The sequence below is a fragment of the Taudactylus pleione genome, unplaced genomic scaffold, assembly GCF_031769625.1.
Source record: "Taudactylus pleione unplaced genomic scaffold, aTauple2 ptg000019l, whole genome shotgun sequence".
NCBI classification, from domain to species: Eukaryota; Metazoa; Chordata; class Amphibia; order Anura; family Myobatrachidae; genus Taudactylus; species Taudactylus pleione.
The window spans coordinates 7494024-7510947 of NW_028284421.1; the positions used below are offsets into that span (position 1 = coordinate 7494024).

General features: G+C 45.1%; 1 protein-coding gene and 1 long non-coding RNA gene across 7 annotated transcripts in view; one reads left to right on the plus strand and one right to left on the minus strand.

Annotated features, from left to right (window-relative positions):
- LOC148540311 (uncharacterized) overlaps positions 1-5437 on the minus strand; it is a 34394-nt gene extending 28957 nt beyond the window's left edge. The window contains exons 1-2 of the long non-coding RNA XR_015869442.1: positions 5295-5437; positions 914-1047 (exon numbers count right to left, since the gene is read on the minus strand). This is a non-coding gene — a long non-coding RNA (uncharacterized LOC148540311). The remainder of the gene's footprint in view (positions 1-913; positions 1048-5294) is intronic.
- Positions 5438-14947: 9510 nt separating this feature from the next.
- Positions 14948-16924, plus strand: part of RNF111 (ring finger protein 111) — a 70195-nt gene continuing 68218 nt past the window's right edge. For 4 of the 6 annotated variants that reach the window (XM_088445342.1, XM_088445370.1, XM_088445380.1 and 1 more), the window contains exon 1: positions 15588-15670. The gene's annotated coding sequence lies outside the window, so the exon portion shown is untranslated. Of the gene's footprint in view, positions 15014-15587; positions 15707-16924 lie in introns of those variants that run through there. The other 2 variants (XM_088445360.1, XM_088445351.1) reach the window with 2 other exon arrangements.

Genomic DNA, 16924 nt, shown 5'->3' on the forward strand with positions numbered 1-16924 from the left:
TAGCCACTGCACCCACCTACCCCGGAGCCAGTGCAGCTACCCGCTCTCTCCCCCAGCGCGCTGTCACGATGGGAGCTCTCCGATCGGGCAGAGCAGCGGATGGCCAGGTCGGTCTTGCGGCCGGAATCTGCATCCGCCCGGCCCTTAGGCAGAACAAGCTTCGGCATAGAAGCTCATTCTGACAGTCTACAGGAGGAGCCAAGATGGCCACGGGAGGGCATGCTGCGCATGCCCTCTGCCGCACCTCCCATGGGTCTTTGCAGAGCCGTGAGTAACAACTCATGGCTCCGCCTCCATCTTAAGGCCCAGCCAGCCATTGTGAAGAAGGCAGGCCGCTGCCCGCAGGCAAGACTGAGTTAACTAATAACAATAAAGCACAGCCACATCATCATTAAATTTAGCTGGCTAGCTGGGGGAAAGGTGGCAGCAGGGGGCAAAAAGTGGTTGTCAGTGCTGCGTCTGATAGTGACTGACTATAAGAGTAGATGGGGTGGTGTAATCTATGTGTATAAAGAAAAAATTTATAATATATATATATTTTTATACACATACACACAATATTTATATGGATATATACACGTGTGTGTATATATAGATATACACACACATATATATATATATATATATATCCATATATACACACACAAATATATATATGTGCATATATCAAATTTTGAAAGAACCGGCACTCTGCTGGCATCTGGAACCAACAATGACTGGCTTGGGTGCCTTCCTCCGGGGAAACAAAACCCCCTGTGATATCCAGCAAGAATAAACAGGTGGCACTTCAAGACTTGTGAAAAAAACGGGTGTATTTCAAATCAACGTTTCGGGGTCGTTCACCCCTTCATCAGGACATACAACAGTGAAGAACAAACAGTGCAAATAAATACCATCACTAATCAAGACTTACCCGTCCTCCCACGGGTGCCGCGCCTCCACTCCCGGAAATGACGTCACTCGAGATGGACCCGGGGGAGCAAGGGTTCCCTGGTGTCAGTGTCTCCATGGTAACGGATGCGTGCGCAGTCCGTGCGGGCTGCGCCACTGCAAATAAACAATGTAATACATAGATATCATAATAATAACACTTGTGTGCATAATTATGTAACTAAGGCGAATACTACACTGTGAAAAAAAACAAAGTGTGCTGACAGTATAGTCACAACACTAATAATACTCCATAATCATCTGTATGAAATTGAACACAACATGCATGAAAAAGATACATACAAGACAAGACAGGTAATGATCATGCACAAGTATGAAACTACATACACATTATAATATATATATATATATTATATATATATATATATATATATTTATTTATATTACACACACACACAGTAAAAGCCAGAGGTTTGGACACACCTTCTCATTCAATGGTTTTTGTTTATTTAAATTATTTTCAACATAGTAGATTAATATTGAAGACATCAAAACTATGAAAGAACACATATCGAATTTTGTTGAATATTTCAGATTCCTCAAAGTAGCCCCCTTTTGCTTGGATGACAGCTTTGCACACTCTTGCCATTCTCTCAATCAGCTTCATGAGGTAGTCTCCTGGAATGGTTTTCCAATAGTCTTGAAGGAGTTCCCAGAGGTGCTGAGCACTTGTTGGCTGCTTTTCCTTCACTCTGCAGTCCAACTCATCCCAAACCAGCTCAATTGGGTTTAGGTCAGGTGATTGTGGAGGCCAGGTCATCTGACGCAGCACTCCATCACTTTCCTTCTTGGTCAAGTAGCCCTTACATAGCCTGGAGATGTGTTTGGGGTCATTGTCTTGTTGAAAAACAAATGATGGTCCCAGTAAGTGCAAACCAGATGGGATGTCATGGTGCTGCAGAATGCTGTGGTAGTCATGCTGGTTAAGTGTTCCTTGAATTTTGAATAAATCACCAACAGTGTCACCAGCAAAGCACCCCCACATCACCACACCTCCTCCTCTATGCTTCACAGTGGGAACCACACATGCAGAAACCATCCGCTCACCTTCTCTGCGTCTCACAAAGACACGGCAGTTGGAACCAAAAATCTCAAATTTGGACTCCTCAGACCAAAGTACAGATTTCCACTGGTCTAATGTCCATTCCTTGTGTTTCTTGGCCCAAACAATTCTCTTCTTCTTGTTCATCCTCAGTAGTGGCTTCTTCGCAGCAATAAGACCATGAAGGCCTGATTCACGCAGTCTCCTCTGAACAGTTGATGTTGAGATTGGTCTGCTAATTGACCGCTGAAGACTTTGTGGTCTCTAATCAGAGGTGCTGTTATATAGCGGTTTCTGAGGCTGGTAACTCTATTGAACTTATCCTCTGCAGCAGAGGTAACTCTTGGTCTTCCTTTCCTAGGGCGGTCCTCATGAGATCCAGTTTCATCTGCACTTGAGGATACATTCAAAGTTCTTGAAATTTTCCATATCGACTGACCTTCATGCCTTAAAGTAATGATGGACTGTCGTTTCTCTTTACTGAGTTGAGTGGTTGGTGTCATAATATGGATTACAACAGTAGTCAAATAGTGGTGTCCACTGTGTACTAACCCTACCTCTGCACAACACAACTGATGGTCTAAAACACATTAAAAAGGCAAGTAATTTCACAGATTGACTCTTGACAAGGCACACCTGTTAATTCAAAACCATTCCAGGAGACTACATCATGAAGCTGATTGAGAGAATGCCAAGTGTGCAAAGCTGTCATCCAAGCAAAAGGGGGCTACTTTGAGGAATCTGAAATATAAAACATATTTTGATTTGTTTAAAACTTTTTTGTTTACAACATAATTCAATATGTGTTCTTTCATAGTTTTGAGATCTTCAATATTAATCTACTAAGTTGAAAGTAATTGAAATAAACAAAAACCATTGAATGAGAAGGTGTGTCCAAACTTTTGCCTGGTACTACATATTAGAGATAGAGAATATATATCTCTCTATCTATCTATCCATCTGGGACCTGTGTATTTATACTATATTTTGTGCTTCAGCACATGTATCTTTAACAATAAAAAGATAAACCAATGTGTTATTTTTGGCATCTGCATATAAACAAGAAGATTGGTGATGGGAGTATATGAAAGGTGGCACCAGTCAGAATTTTGCCTAGGGCACCAAATTGTCTAGGGCTAGCTCTGATGCCATCATTAACATTTTTTTTAAATAGTCCTCAACCATTTTTTGAATGGTGACCATATCACATGGAGTCACGGTAGAGGTGTCATTAATTTTAAGCAATTCTGCCCCGACTAGATGTTAAAAGGACAAGGACTGACAAGGACAAGGACTGATGTGAATGAGTAAAATATTTTTGGTAAATGCCTGCCCTTCTCTCATAAATTTACTTCATAACCAAAAAAAATGTAATAAAATTTACTACCAATCAACCCTTCCTGTCCCTGCCTTCAACTACATACATAATCCAACTCCCTAAGGTCTCTCTTGAATAATAAAAACATTTGTTTCCTTATGTGCCATGCTGGAAATTGAACTGCCACGTGTTTGTGCCGCCCACTGCTGCCGCTTAGCCTAGTCAGCCAGCTATCTTGGTGCAAATTTTGGGCCTAAACTGGATGAAAACAATATTGTGAGCTGGTCAAAATTGACAGGAAACGAGTGGAAATTAATGTTATAGAGAGCAAAAACCAGGCACAAATTATGTGATTTTATCTGTTTTTATGATTATTTATTTATTTAATTTTTTTAAAGAAAAAATACAGATCCAAAACCAGAAAACTAAACATGGAAGGGCGGTTTTGGGAAAACCAATTCAGATCCAAAACACGAGGAGATACAGATCCAAAACCAAAACACGGTGGTCAGAGCAACTCTAGTTACAACCCAGATTGCTGAACCAGACTGAGTGCTGAATACTGGAACTCCGTGAAAGTAGAATATTTGGCAGGGACCTGAAATGAGTAGGTGAGTTGACAAAATTGAAAGAGTGATGAGACACACAGGCAGGGATGTATCTAGGGGTAGGGGCGTGGCCTGCTCTGGGAGCCCTAGTTACGGCACTGGTCTAACTCATGTTTCAGCAGAGCAAAGGGCACGCACTTGCATGATCAAAAGTATAGTTATGTCCCTTCCTAGAGTCTCTTTGGTTAGCAGCCATCTCAACTAACATGGTTGCCCTCAGGGAACTGTGGGCCTGATTCAGAGCCGGACGCTCTGACCAGAGCGCTCGCTCTGAATCAGGGCCCTCCTACCTAAAAATGGAGCGGCCTCCTGGCCGCTTGCATAGCTGTGGGTGACCACCCGCAGCTTATGCAAGCGGCCAAAAAGATGGTTGCGATGGTCAAGACCATCGGGCTTGCGACGAGACCCTGTGGTAGGGTCTCATCTGCCGCAAGCCCAAGAGTGCTTTTGGCTCTATCAGAGCCAAAAGCACTCCCACTGACATCACTAGTGATGTCAGTGGGGCCGGCCCCAGACGATAGGCGTTCCCACGGGAACACCTCAGTCTGGGCAGCAACGCCCCCGGCACGCCCACCAAAGGGGGCGTGCTGTCACTCACCATCGATAGCACGCCCCCTTTGGTGCGAGACCCATAGCGACAGCTTGGCTGTCGCTATGTGGGTCTCACACATGCGCACGTCGGAGCTCCCTCAGTCGTGCGCATGCGCACTAGGGCACCACCGACCCGCTTGTGAGCGCTCAGCGCTCGCGAGCGGGTCTGAATTAGGCCCTGTGTGCCCTGATAAGCCAGGAGAAACATAGCTCTTGTCAGGATTCAAGTGGTGTTTCCCCTGTATGATCATACTTGCAGTAAACAATGCTGATTAAGGTGAATTAGTAAGATTTATTATCATACAGGTTGGTGCAATATTTAAGCAGTAAGATAAGCAAACAGGTAACAATGTTCACATAAGTATTTCTGAGTAACTGGTATGCAATGGTAATACAGTCCAGGATAATGAAGGGAATAGAAACAGACTTAGGATGAGAACAAATGCTGAATGACGTATATGGATACACAAAGTCCTAGTTGCCAAATAAATAGCAGTGTTGATTGAAATGTCCAGAATATATTATAAAGTGCAGGTACACTAGGAATTTGATTAACCACAGTGCACAGGTGAAAACAGATGATAGGAGGCTCTGATATAGAATGCTGCAGAGAATCTGAAAGGCACAAGTAATTCGGAAGAATATGCCTTGGCAAATACACTGGATAGTAATACAACACAGTTCCGGATCGTAAGTGCAGTTTGTCAAGCAGGTGAAACAGTAACTGGACAAGTCCTGGATACTGGAGTTCTGGTGAAGCAGATAAATATCCCAGACAACTTACATGAGATGCAAGAGGATATCAAGTTGCAGAGACCAGGCTTTAGAGACAACAGGAAACACAAGGAATTGTAGCTGGTAGCATAATCCGGAGTGGAGACACTGAGGCAGTCTTTGACTTAATGAACTGGCACCAGGGAACTTGTGTGGCTGATCTATATAGGAAGTTCAGGTGCAGCTCACAGCTGCTGCATCAACTAATTGCTCAGTTGATACCTAGACCAGAGTGCTGAAGCACCAGGGAAGAGAGCGACACCCCAGGCAGGGAGGAAAACTGCACAGACTGTAAAAGCTCTATTAGGGAATGTGATGGAGCATCTAGTTGGATCTGAACAATACAGTAAATAAACATACAGTACATTAAATTTCATATTTAATTCTAGGCGGGTTTGCCGGCATGGTTGACATATATTATCAGTGTGCCCATGCTCTTGCCGCAATTTACTCCACTAAAAATGTACTCTTCTTCTTACTACAGTGCTCTGTTTCTTGCTAATCAAATCTACTTTAGTCCTTAATATCCAATCCAACCACTGTCATCTCTTTGTCACCTTCAACTCCATTATTTACCCTCCACCCTTTCCTCCTTCCAGTACTGCTTAGCTTCACCACCTACTTCAAAGACAAAATCAACACCATCCATCAAGAAATCTCCTCTCACTAGATCCAACAGTTCACACCCACCAATCCACTTATACTCCACTCCCCTATCCATTTTTTTGTTCTCGGGACATTACTAAAGCCTTTATCTACTGCCTTAACTACAGCACACTAAATCCTGCTTTCATCTTTCAAATGAATTACACTAAAAACTTCAACACTGGCTCCTCATAACCTCCATAATCCAATATAAGCTACTGAACCTCCTCAACTCCTCATCCTAATATGTCTCTGACAAGGCCATAATTAGGAGTGTGCGACCTGTGCCAATGCATAGGGCCCTTGGGTTGGCACCATCTCTGTCCCTGGAATGGCACCCTGCAGTCAGTATGCTCTGGGCAGGCACCCTGTAGAGCTGCCCGGAGCATCCTTAGGATGCTCCAAATAGTGCTCTACTTCCCAGAGCTAGCTGCCCCACCCCCTAGGAGTAAAATCATGATGTCATATGTTTAGGGGGCCAGCACAGGGCGCCCTGGTCTCTGACATTGTCTCACTCTCATATTCACTTATAACTGCCTCTGACCTACACCTTGCCTCCTCTCTGATTACCAGCTATCACTCTTAACTCCAAGATTTCTCATGTCCTACTCTTCACATATGGAAAATTGACTTGACTCTAACCAATCTTTCATGCACTCTCCAAAACTTCATTGCAGTGCATGCTCCAACCTATGCTTTATGTCTGCACCATTACTATCAACCTTGCATGTAAATCTTGTTCTTTAGCTATATATCAGGGACCCCACTAGGTATCCCTGATAGACCTTGACTAGATCAGAACCCTGAACCAAGAACCAGCCCTGAAAATCCCTGCAGTAGCCCAAGAATGAAAGCCCATCATCTGCAGACCCCGAGGAATTGTGGATTTTGTAGAAAAGATGTTACAGGACCAAATTCAGAGGATACCTGAGGGGAGTGTCTGAGTTTGTTTCAACATTGGAGGGTATGGGTTATAGCAGGATGTGTGAGCATGGGTGTGTCTGCCAGGGATCTAGTTCAGAGAGCATGGAAAGACTTAGGCCCTCATTCAGAGCCGTACGCTCTGAGCAGAGCGCACGCTCTGAATGAGGGCCGGGCTCCATTTTCATGGAGCGTCCTCCTGGACGCTCGTATAGCTGTGGGTCACCACCCACAGGCTATACGAGCGTGCATTGTGATGGTCGCGATGGTCGAGACCATCGCGACCATCGAATTTGCGAGCCGGAGCCTGCGGTTGAGGTTTTCAACCGCAAGCTCCGGAGTGATTTTGGCTCTATCAGAGCCAAAATCACTCCCACTGACATCACTAGTGATGTCAGTGGGCCGGCTTCTGACGGGAGGCGTTCCCGTGGGCGCGTCTGGCGCATGCGCACGACGGAGCTCCCTCCGTCGTGCGCATGCTCAGTCCATAACATCGACCCACTTGCGAGCGGACAGCCGCTCGCGAGTGGGTCTGAATCAGGCCCTTTGTTCCTCTAGAGACCCACTATTTACAGTCCTTTGCTCTGGTCCATTCTATCATCCTATGATGACAGCATGATAGCTTAGGATCAGTGGCATAACTAGGGTATTTAGAGCATAGGGCAAGATGAAAAATGGAGCCAAACCCCCCCTCCCCTATGTACGCATGTCAAAAAAGTGGACACGGCCACATGCCACAAGGGGCATGGCCTCTGAAAAATGGGGGCATGTCAACATGACACACAACCATTTCTCGTCACTCTGGGAACATTCCTTTCCATTCCATATGCACCTTAGTGCCACTCTTGCAATGCCCACTGTATTAGTGCCCCTTGTGCAATATCCCCAGTTGCAGTGCCCCATGTAGTAGTGCCCTAGTAGTGCCCCTTATACAGTGCCCCCAGTAGTGCACCCTTATACAGTGCCCCCAGTAGTGTCCCCCCCTATGCAGTGACCCCAGTAGTGGTCTTCAATATGCAGTGCCCCTTATACGGTGCCCCTGTAGTGTCCCTTATACAGTGCCCCCCATACACTGCCCCCTTATGCAGTACCTCCAGTAGTGGTCCCCCTTATGCACTGCCCCCAGTATTGGCCCTTATATAGTGCCTTCCCCTTATGCAGTGCCCCCAGTAGTGGTCCCTCAATGCATTCCCCCCAGTAGTGCCTCTTATACAGTGCCCCCAGTAGTGGTCCCCCCTATGTAGTGCCCCCAGTAGTGGTCCCCCCTATGCAGTGCCCCTTATACAGTGCCCCCAGTAGTGCCCCATACATATATTACAAAGACACACACAAAACAAAACACAATACTTACCTGAATCCCCGCTCCTGCACCCACAACGGTCTGCTCCTCCATCCACCCTGCTCGGCACTATGGGAGAGACGTCATGACAACTCTCCATTCAACCACTGTGGGAGCTGGAAGGCTGAGCTCATGAGTGAGCTCCAGTCCGGCTCTGGCCATGGTTGCAGCAGCCAATGAGAGTCTGTCTGACTCTCACTGGCTGTTAAAACAAACACACCGATGCCGGGTAGTACAAGTGTACTACCCAGTGGCTGTGGTTTTGTTTTACTGTGTAGAGCAGACCACACTACAGAGTAAAAAAGTACTACGGCACCCAGGGCACGATCCTGCTCGACCCCCCCTAGTTATGCCACTGCCTAGGATATGTGGTAACCAGTGGCGGATTTTGCCTAGGGGCTGCGAGGCTGCAGCCCCCCCAGGAGAATCCACCACCTCAGTGTTGTCAGTGCAGTCCATGACTGCACTGGGTACACTGTGTGACTGGAAGTGGCTTCCTTTTGGAAGTGCTACCTGCCAGTCACATACACAACAGGCAGCCCCAGGGGGTGGTGTCTCCTCCCCCTGGGACTGCCAGTCCAGGCTACTATTAGCAGAGAGTGGCTTCCAGGAGGAAGCCGCTAGTCTGCCTTACCAACAGCCCTAACTGGCTTCTAGGGGCTGCAGATGATGCAGCCCTTTGGATGCCAGTGGCATGTGCATGCGTGGCTCCCTGCTGCTAGTGCGCATGCACTGGTCCCGGCACCTGACAGATTAATTGTGCAGGCACCATGGCCCAGCCACCCTCCCTCCCATTTTCAGCGGCAGCCCCCTCATCTAAAAGGGTAGGAGCCGCCGCTGCTGGTAACTGAACGCCAACCTTGTGTTTCTGTCTACATAAAACCTCATGCTTTAGACGGAGTGTTCGGCCTGCCCAGACACATTTTCTATTAGAGGATTTAAAGTGTGAAACCATGACGGGGGCACACAAATGGGTATCATCTGAAGGATATAGACAATTATTCATCTTAACCACAAGCACTCGTCCCAATCAAGAAAGCCCTTTAGATTGCCAAGAAGAGTAATCTGACCGTATCTTGGATAGGAGGTGTGAATAATTGACTTCAAAAGACGTGATAAATCTTTGATGATTGTTATATTGAGGTATTTAATATGGATGGGGTGCCAAGAAAACGGGAATGCTTCCTTCAGACCTTTAACAGTGGAAGGGAAGGTGAAGGTTATTTAAAGTTGTGGATTTTGAATAAATATTTTTAAATTGGAAAGTTTGCCATAGATCTGAAATTCAGAAACCATATTAGGGAAAAAAGTTATTGGGTTAGTGATCGTTGCCATAAGATCATTGGCAAAGAGGGTCAACTTGTGTTCATAAGGGCCCATACCCAATATATTGGGGTTCTGATGGATCTGCCCAGGGCCTCCATACACAGACTTTCAAAGCCCTACAAAACCAGGGTCTATGGTACCTGAAGCAGCTTCTGATCCCTTACTGCCTCACTCGCTTACTGTGATCTGTTAATAAAGGACTATTAACAGTACCTAGAATCTCCCTTAATTCATTTGGGGGTTGAGCTTTTAGCTTGGACTCTATGGAACTCGCTTCCTCATGCAGTTCAAGAGGCCTCCACTCTAGAAACATTCAAACACAGACAAAAGACTCACCTGTTCACTCAAACATTTCACTAATGTCCCTTTAGTTCCTAAAAAAATACTACCAAAATGCTTAGTTCTCTTTAAGTTAAGCTTATTTTGTATCTTATGTTTTATGTTTTTTTAAATGTAAAAGTAAAGAACTTTGAGTCCTATTGGGAGAAAAGTGCTGTATAAATAACATTATTAATACTATTATTATATTTATAAATTAAGAAATATGAGTGGGTACTTAGAAGCATACTTACCGACTCTGCAGGGAACCTTTCCGGGAGCAGCTGCTTCTCTCCTCTTCGGGGAGTGGGGCAAGACAATAGACAGCATTAGGCCCCACCCCCATCATAGAAAACCCCGCAATTAGCGAGCCCGCGAGGAGGGGGCGGGGCTAAATGACACAATTTGCGTGATTTAGCCCTGCCCCCTCCGTACAGACCCGCAAACATCCCGGTAAAATCTCCCCATCCTGCCCACTTCACTAGGAAGTAGGCGGGATGCAGTAGATTTGCCTACTCTTTCAGGGGTGCCGGGGCATACCCGAAAAATCATGAGCCTCCCGGGAGAGTAGGCAAGAAGCCATACTGATCTCTAGATATACCTACTCTTTTTACTCCTGAGGCCAACCCAGCTCTAAAAGAAAATTTGACCGGCTCCTCAGATACAACTCTTAAGAAAATGCAATATAAAATAGCGGACACTGTGAGCCCACTGTTATACGTATTAGCTGAGCAATAAGGAGATTCAGCTTGTTCACTAGAAACTTTAGTGGCTTAAAAATATACATTACTTAAAGCAATCAGCAGAGCCACTAAGATAAATGGTCAAATGTTTCATTAGGTCACTAATACTAGAGAGTCCAAATGGTTTACTAAAGCAGGTCTTTCTGGCCTTGCTCCACGTCCTATGAAATTATTAAACTTAATGGACACAGACCTGTTTGGCCCAGAATTCAAAAGACTTTGTTAAATGTCCACAGCCTGAGAGTAATGCAGTATGGTAATTATAAAAGCTGGATATTATTCCGGATCCACACGTGTAGACCAGTGACTGTGGCTTCATTGTTGCTATAATGCATATCTAATATCACCTCAAGCGAGACTGCTTTTTGAAAAGATTTCTCATATTAACTCCATATTTACACAGTTTCACTTATCAATTCATATGGACATTTCCTTTGGATTTTTTCTGGATTAATTTGTCAGTATATTTCCTGAATTCATTCATTATTAATTTATTTATTTACTTATTTATTAATTCAATTAACATTCAGTATTCCTATGTTTTATTATTACACAATATGTTGTTTCTATTGTGAAATGTGATATTTATGGAATGTACCTTTTTAACATTTTTATTATAATAAATTGATATTCTCAATCAAGCCGTATAGATTATAATGTACTGAGGTTCTATAGATTTAACTTATCTTCTCCTACTTTGATACCATGGATCTTTCCTGATTTATTTTTTTGCATTAGCGTATTATGATACTCATGTTTAATATTTAGTTGCTAGCGCTGTTCATACTTTTTCCTTTCCACAAGAGGGTTGTATGTCCAGAGCTAGAGGCATGGTCCAACATTATACAAGCTTCTGCAGACCTTAGAGAAGGGGATTCGCATCTGGAGCAAGAGGAGTCACATGTGCAGGATGGAACAATCCCGGCAAGTGTCTCATCCGTACAGAGAATTCTTTCTCATACCTGTCTTACACCGACCTGAAAATCCCGAGATGATGCACGTGAACGCGCATCAACCTGGGATTTTTGTCAGTGTAAATGGATCCACACGGGTCCAAGGACCCGGGGATCCAACTCGGCTAGTTTGCAGGGTTGACCACGGGTTTGAAGGGTTGTCACGGGTTGTTCCCGTGTCACCCTGCAATGTAAACGGCGCGATACGGCTCATGATGACCCGGATCATGCAGCATGCCGCTCGATTGGCTGGCTTTAGCGGTGCTTGGAGATGACATCATCACAAAGAGTCCACTGCAACCAGGGCCGGTCCGACCAGCACAGAGCAGACACCGCACCCTCCCTCCCTGCCTCTGGACCGCTGCGGAGTGAGGTAAAAGGGTCGGGGAGGGGGAGGGAGGGGAAGAAGAGCTGCTCACCTGCACCGGAAGAGCCGGGTCAGTGCTTACCCGGCTCCGGTGTGAACGAGCCCAGGTCGGCGCCGCGGTGTAAAAGGGGACTGTCCCGGGTCTGATCTGGGTTGGAAACAAGTTCCAAATCTTGGGTCAGACCTGGGACTTTGGTGTAAAAGAGGTATCAGTCTCTCAGTCTTTGGAGACAGAATACTTCAGACAAATGACTGTTAAAACAATGCAATTTGGCCTCAGTTTGCCATTAAACAATTTCCTCACCAAAAAATAAGTGTTCCACTCACAGAGTGAAGTCACAGGTTTGATGAAACTCTAAACATAGCCCTAGCAGAAGGCAAGATAGAACGTACAAACTCCTTGCATAAAGGTTGGACCAGCCATATATTTCCAATAAGGAAACAAGATGGTTCCTTCAGACCCATGTTAAATGTAAAAAAATTTAATCACTATCTGAAACCCAAAAGGTTCCACATGGAAGGCTTACAACAAGTACCATTTATACTTCAGCAGAATGGTTATGTTGTGAAAACAGATCTAAAAGTTGCTTTCCATTCCATATCAATCCTCCCAAACCACAGAAGGCTACTAAGATTGGTTGGAAAGGTCAGTGGACAGTAAAGGTATTTGGCCTCTCCAACGCCGCTTATAACTCAAGAGTAATGAAAGCGGTGCTGTCCCATGTTCACCAAAAAGAAGTCTAATGTATTGCTTACCTGAATGATTTGCTTTTGACACACAAATCCACTAATTCTTATACAACACAGAGACATGACACTGGGCCTGATTAATTACAGATCGCAACTGCGAATGCAATAGCGATTACGGGCGCAATTCAACTGCGATAGTATGCTAATTAATTGCGATCGCGATGCTGCCGCCGCAGCACTACACTGCACACGCTCCCCGCGCACACTACCTCCACTAACCCTGCATCCCCTCCCTGCACACACTACACTACACTATACTATACTATACTACCACTGCTAACCCTGCACCATACTTGCCAACTCTCCCTGATTGTCAAGGAGACTCCCTGAAATAGTAGCAATCTCTCTGTCTCCCTGAAATAGTAGCAATCTCCCTGTCTCCCTGAAAAGTCTAACAATCTCCCTGATTGCACCTTACCCCCATTATGATGCTGTAATATAAAAAAAAACAGATATGTAGATTCAAATGGGATCGTTAGTATCATTTCCCTGCATTGGTTATAAGGCATAATGATCCCTATGGCTACATGTATTTTTTTAAAAGTATCAGTGTGTTTTCATCAACAAGTAGATCTTACTAACTGCTTTGGGGCTTGTTTACATTTGGATGTAAATCAATTTTATGACAAGCCTCTCAGATGTAACAGTACACGCCCACTTTACCATCGCACTCATAGGTGGTGCTTTCCCAATCTCCCTGAAAGGCTTATTCAAATGTAGGTAAGTATGTCCTGCACCCCTAACCCAGCCAGGAAATACATCTACCAAGGAAAAATGATTGCCATCAGTAAGCTTCTAATAATCTGAAGACTAACTGCAGCTGCGTGCCCACCTGATGGGGGTGGGCATGTGATTTCTGTGTGCGCTCTACCATTCTATGCATGTGAGGAGCTGCTGTTGTTTTTTTATCAGTTGGGAAATTATTTTTTTTTTGTATTCCTTACCCTGTTTTTAGCATATCTTCGGCGGCTGTTGCTAGTTGGAAATCCTATTCCCTAGAAAAGTGGTTCTCAAACTCTGGGCCTGATTCAGAGCCGGACGCTATTTGCGCTCGCTCGTTCAGAAAAAGGGGCGGCTATTTAAATTGAGCGCTTGCTCTTTGCGGTCTGTTGACGCCTCTATGTCTGAGCGAGCGAACGAAACATGCGGTCGCTATTTTGTAAAAACGCTCCCTGGCCGCTCGCATCCTACGTCATCTCCGCTATTTATTAGATTAATCGAGTACATCGAAAGGCGTCTGAACTGCTCGCAGTGCTTGTGGTTGGATTTTCCTACCGCAATCATGCGAACAGTTCAGGCTAAGAGACAACCAAGTGACGTGGTCGATGACGCTGCTTTGTTACATATGCACACCATTAAAACGCCCGTTTTGACCATTTGGCACGCCTGCGTTCGGATCTCCACTCCCCGTTTTCAAGCACCTTCCCCTGTTACCACCCACAAACGCCTCATCCTGTCACTCAAATTAGCAGGCACTCGCAATTTTGCGAAAACACGTTTTCCGACCGCACTGACTGGTTGGCGCATGCGCATTACGACCAATACGCATGCACAGATGTGCGAACATCGCTCGGAGTGAACGAGCGGCCGCTTACGAGTGGCTCTGAATCAGGCCCTCTGTTCTCAGTACCCCAAACAGGTCACCTTTTCCAGGTCACCTAACAAGTGCACAGGTTACTCATTACTCATACCCCTTTCACACTGCCAGCAATAACCTGGTTTATTCCACGTGAAAGCGCAGCAATGCGGATTCCTGTGCAGTGTGAAAGGGCCAGGTTGAAATAACCTGGGTCGTGCGACCCCTGCATTTCAACCCTGGTAACAAGTAGGGTTGAACACCGGTTCAACCCGGCTCGCGATGCAGTGTGAACGGGTAACCCAGGTCAATGAGACCCAGGTCCCGTTCACAGCATAGGCAGAGTCGGCTACCAGTCTGAAAGGGGTGTCAGCCGGGTCACACCTGGGATGGACCCATGTACAAAATCCCAGGGGCGACCCGGCATTGCGATGTGAAAAGGGTATCACTGACACATCTAAAAGATCCACAGTTGGATATTTTGCTTGTGATTCTGTGAGGAGACCTGGAAAACATGAACTGTTTGGGGTCCTGGGGACTAAGTTTGAAAACATATACCCTAGGGCAGAGGTTCCCAAACATGGTCCTCGAGGCTCCCCAACATTTCAGGTGGTTAAATCAAATTAACTGAGGTACTAATTAAGTCACCTGTGCTCAGCCATGGATATCTCTAAAACCTAAACTGTAGGGGAGTCTTGAGGCCCGTGTTTGGGAATCTCTGCCCTAGGACAAATACAGTCTGCAAGTCATAGATTCCTGCCAGTCAAGGTAGCAGCTGTAGCCAGGACACAGTAAGTTGGGCTAATGGTAACTTATACTGGCACATGTATTACATTTAATACACTTGCACTTAGGGTGCACTACATCCTGAAGGCTGGCAAATTGAACTGTATATACTCTTAAAAGAACAAAAGCCGATTATGATGGGCTGTCATTTAATTTGACAAATCATTAATGAAACAAACGTCGCACTGGGAATCTATGTAGGTAATTATAGCAGTGTTCATTTTCTTGTCTGCAGTTTAACCAATCTATCTACAGACAACATGTTAAGTAAAAAGAAAAACAGAACTTGGCCCACAAGTAAAATGGCCGCCGGGGAGTCACCCAGCGCCTCACGTGACTCTCTGTTTGCACTATGCATTCGCGGACTCGCTTTTCCGCTTCCCTGTCGTGTCATCAAAGTGTCGCGAGAGGCAGGGAGAGGTTTAGTTGTTCTGGTGGAGGAGGACTGTCAGCTCGGCCGGGACGGGCGGCGAAGGGGGGAGCCTGGCTGCTGCAGGACGGGCACCACCTCCTCGCAGGCGGCTGGGGAGAGCGGCACACTCCGTGCGATCGCAGGCAGGAAGCTGCCCATCCCCCTACCGGCTGAGAGATTCATCACCGACCCCTCTGGGTGGGGAAGGAAGCAGCAGGGGATCGGATTGTCCCCGGCTGCCGCTGACGAGGTAATGATCCGGGCCGTACACCCCTGTTTGTGACCGGTAAGGGCACCTGGTGCGTCCCCAGCCGGAGGGGAGAAACCTGGTAGGGTTGTGGGCGAGGAGGTGTTGCTGGGGGTGGGGGAGGGGGCTATTTACATATGTGATCATTAACCCATTTGTTGCAGCTATTCCCACCATGGCTCATACACCCTCCCCGTCCCTACAGTCCCCTCTTCTTCCCTGTTACTGCAATACCGTCACACCATCATCATCTGCTGCTACTGTGATTGTGTCGTCATAATATAGGTTCCTGTGGTATCATCTCCTGCTACGCAGCTGCCCCCGGGGTGTCCTGAATAATGTGTATCACAGAAATATAGGGGCCTCTATTGTCTGCCTGTGTGTGTGTATATATATATATATATATATATATATATATGTGTGTGTGTTACAGACAGTGTCACATATTACAGTGCAGAAAGAGTGTTTTCCCACGGTTATTTGTGGTATATCTTTGTTTCTGGAGAATGTTTAAATGGTGGGGTTACCAAGTATTTGCCATAGAACGCTACATTTTAAGCAATCTGTTCTAACTACAGTTACTGTATGGTTTTGAGGCTTAATATATATATTTTTTAAATCCGTGTTTTAAACAGAAAGTTAATTATTCTCTTCTTATTGGTGAATCTGACCTTGTAAATCTCATTATACATTAACATTTCCCCATTATTTTGCTGCTAGTTAAATGTCATTTCATCTGATAGGGACAGTTGTTTGGTTGCTGCACTTGTTCTTCCAGTGTAGATCACAAATTTCTGTGACTCCTTTCCATCTTATTTGCCAAAGCATCAAAGATGCTTCAATTTTGTTGGAGACTTGTTTATAGATAAAAAGTGATAGGAAACCATTTGCTTCACACTGTCAGTAAAGTTATTCTTGCTATGTAGCGATCACACCTTTTAGTGGATGAACTTTGTTACAAGTAAATCTGGAATCTTGTTATAAGCAAATAATCGGGACTTTATTTCTGAATGTAGCTTTTATCTGTTTAAAGGAAAAACTTTTTTTTTTTTGCTTGTAACGTAAATTTATGAGAGTTCCTTGTATTTAAGTAGGGAAAAACTTCTTGTAAAAACATTACAGAACATGGTCAGGTTTTCAGTCTTAACAACATTTTTTTTTAATTATATTGAATGTCAATAAAAGCTCTAGTTTATGAGATGCTACTCATTGTAATCCTTTTAATATTCATGTGAATGTCCATTAAAAATCCCTGGT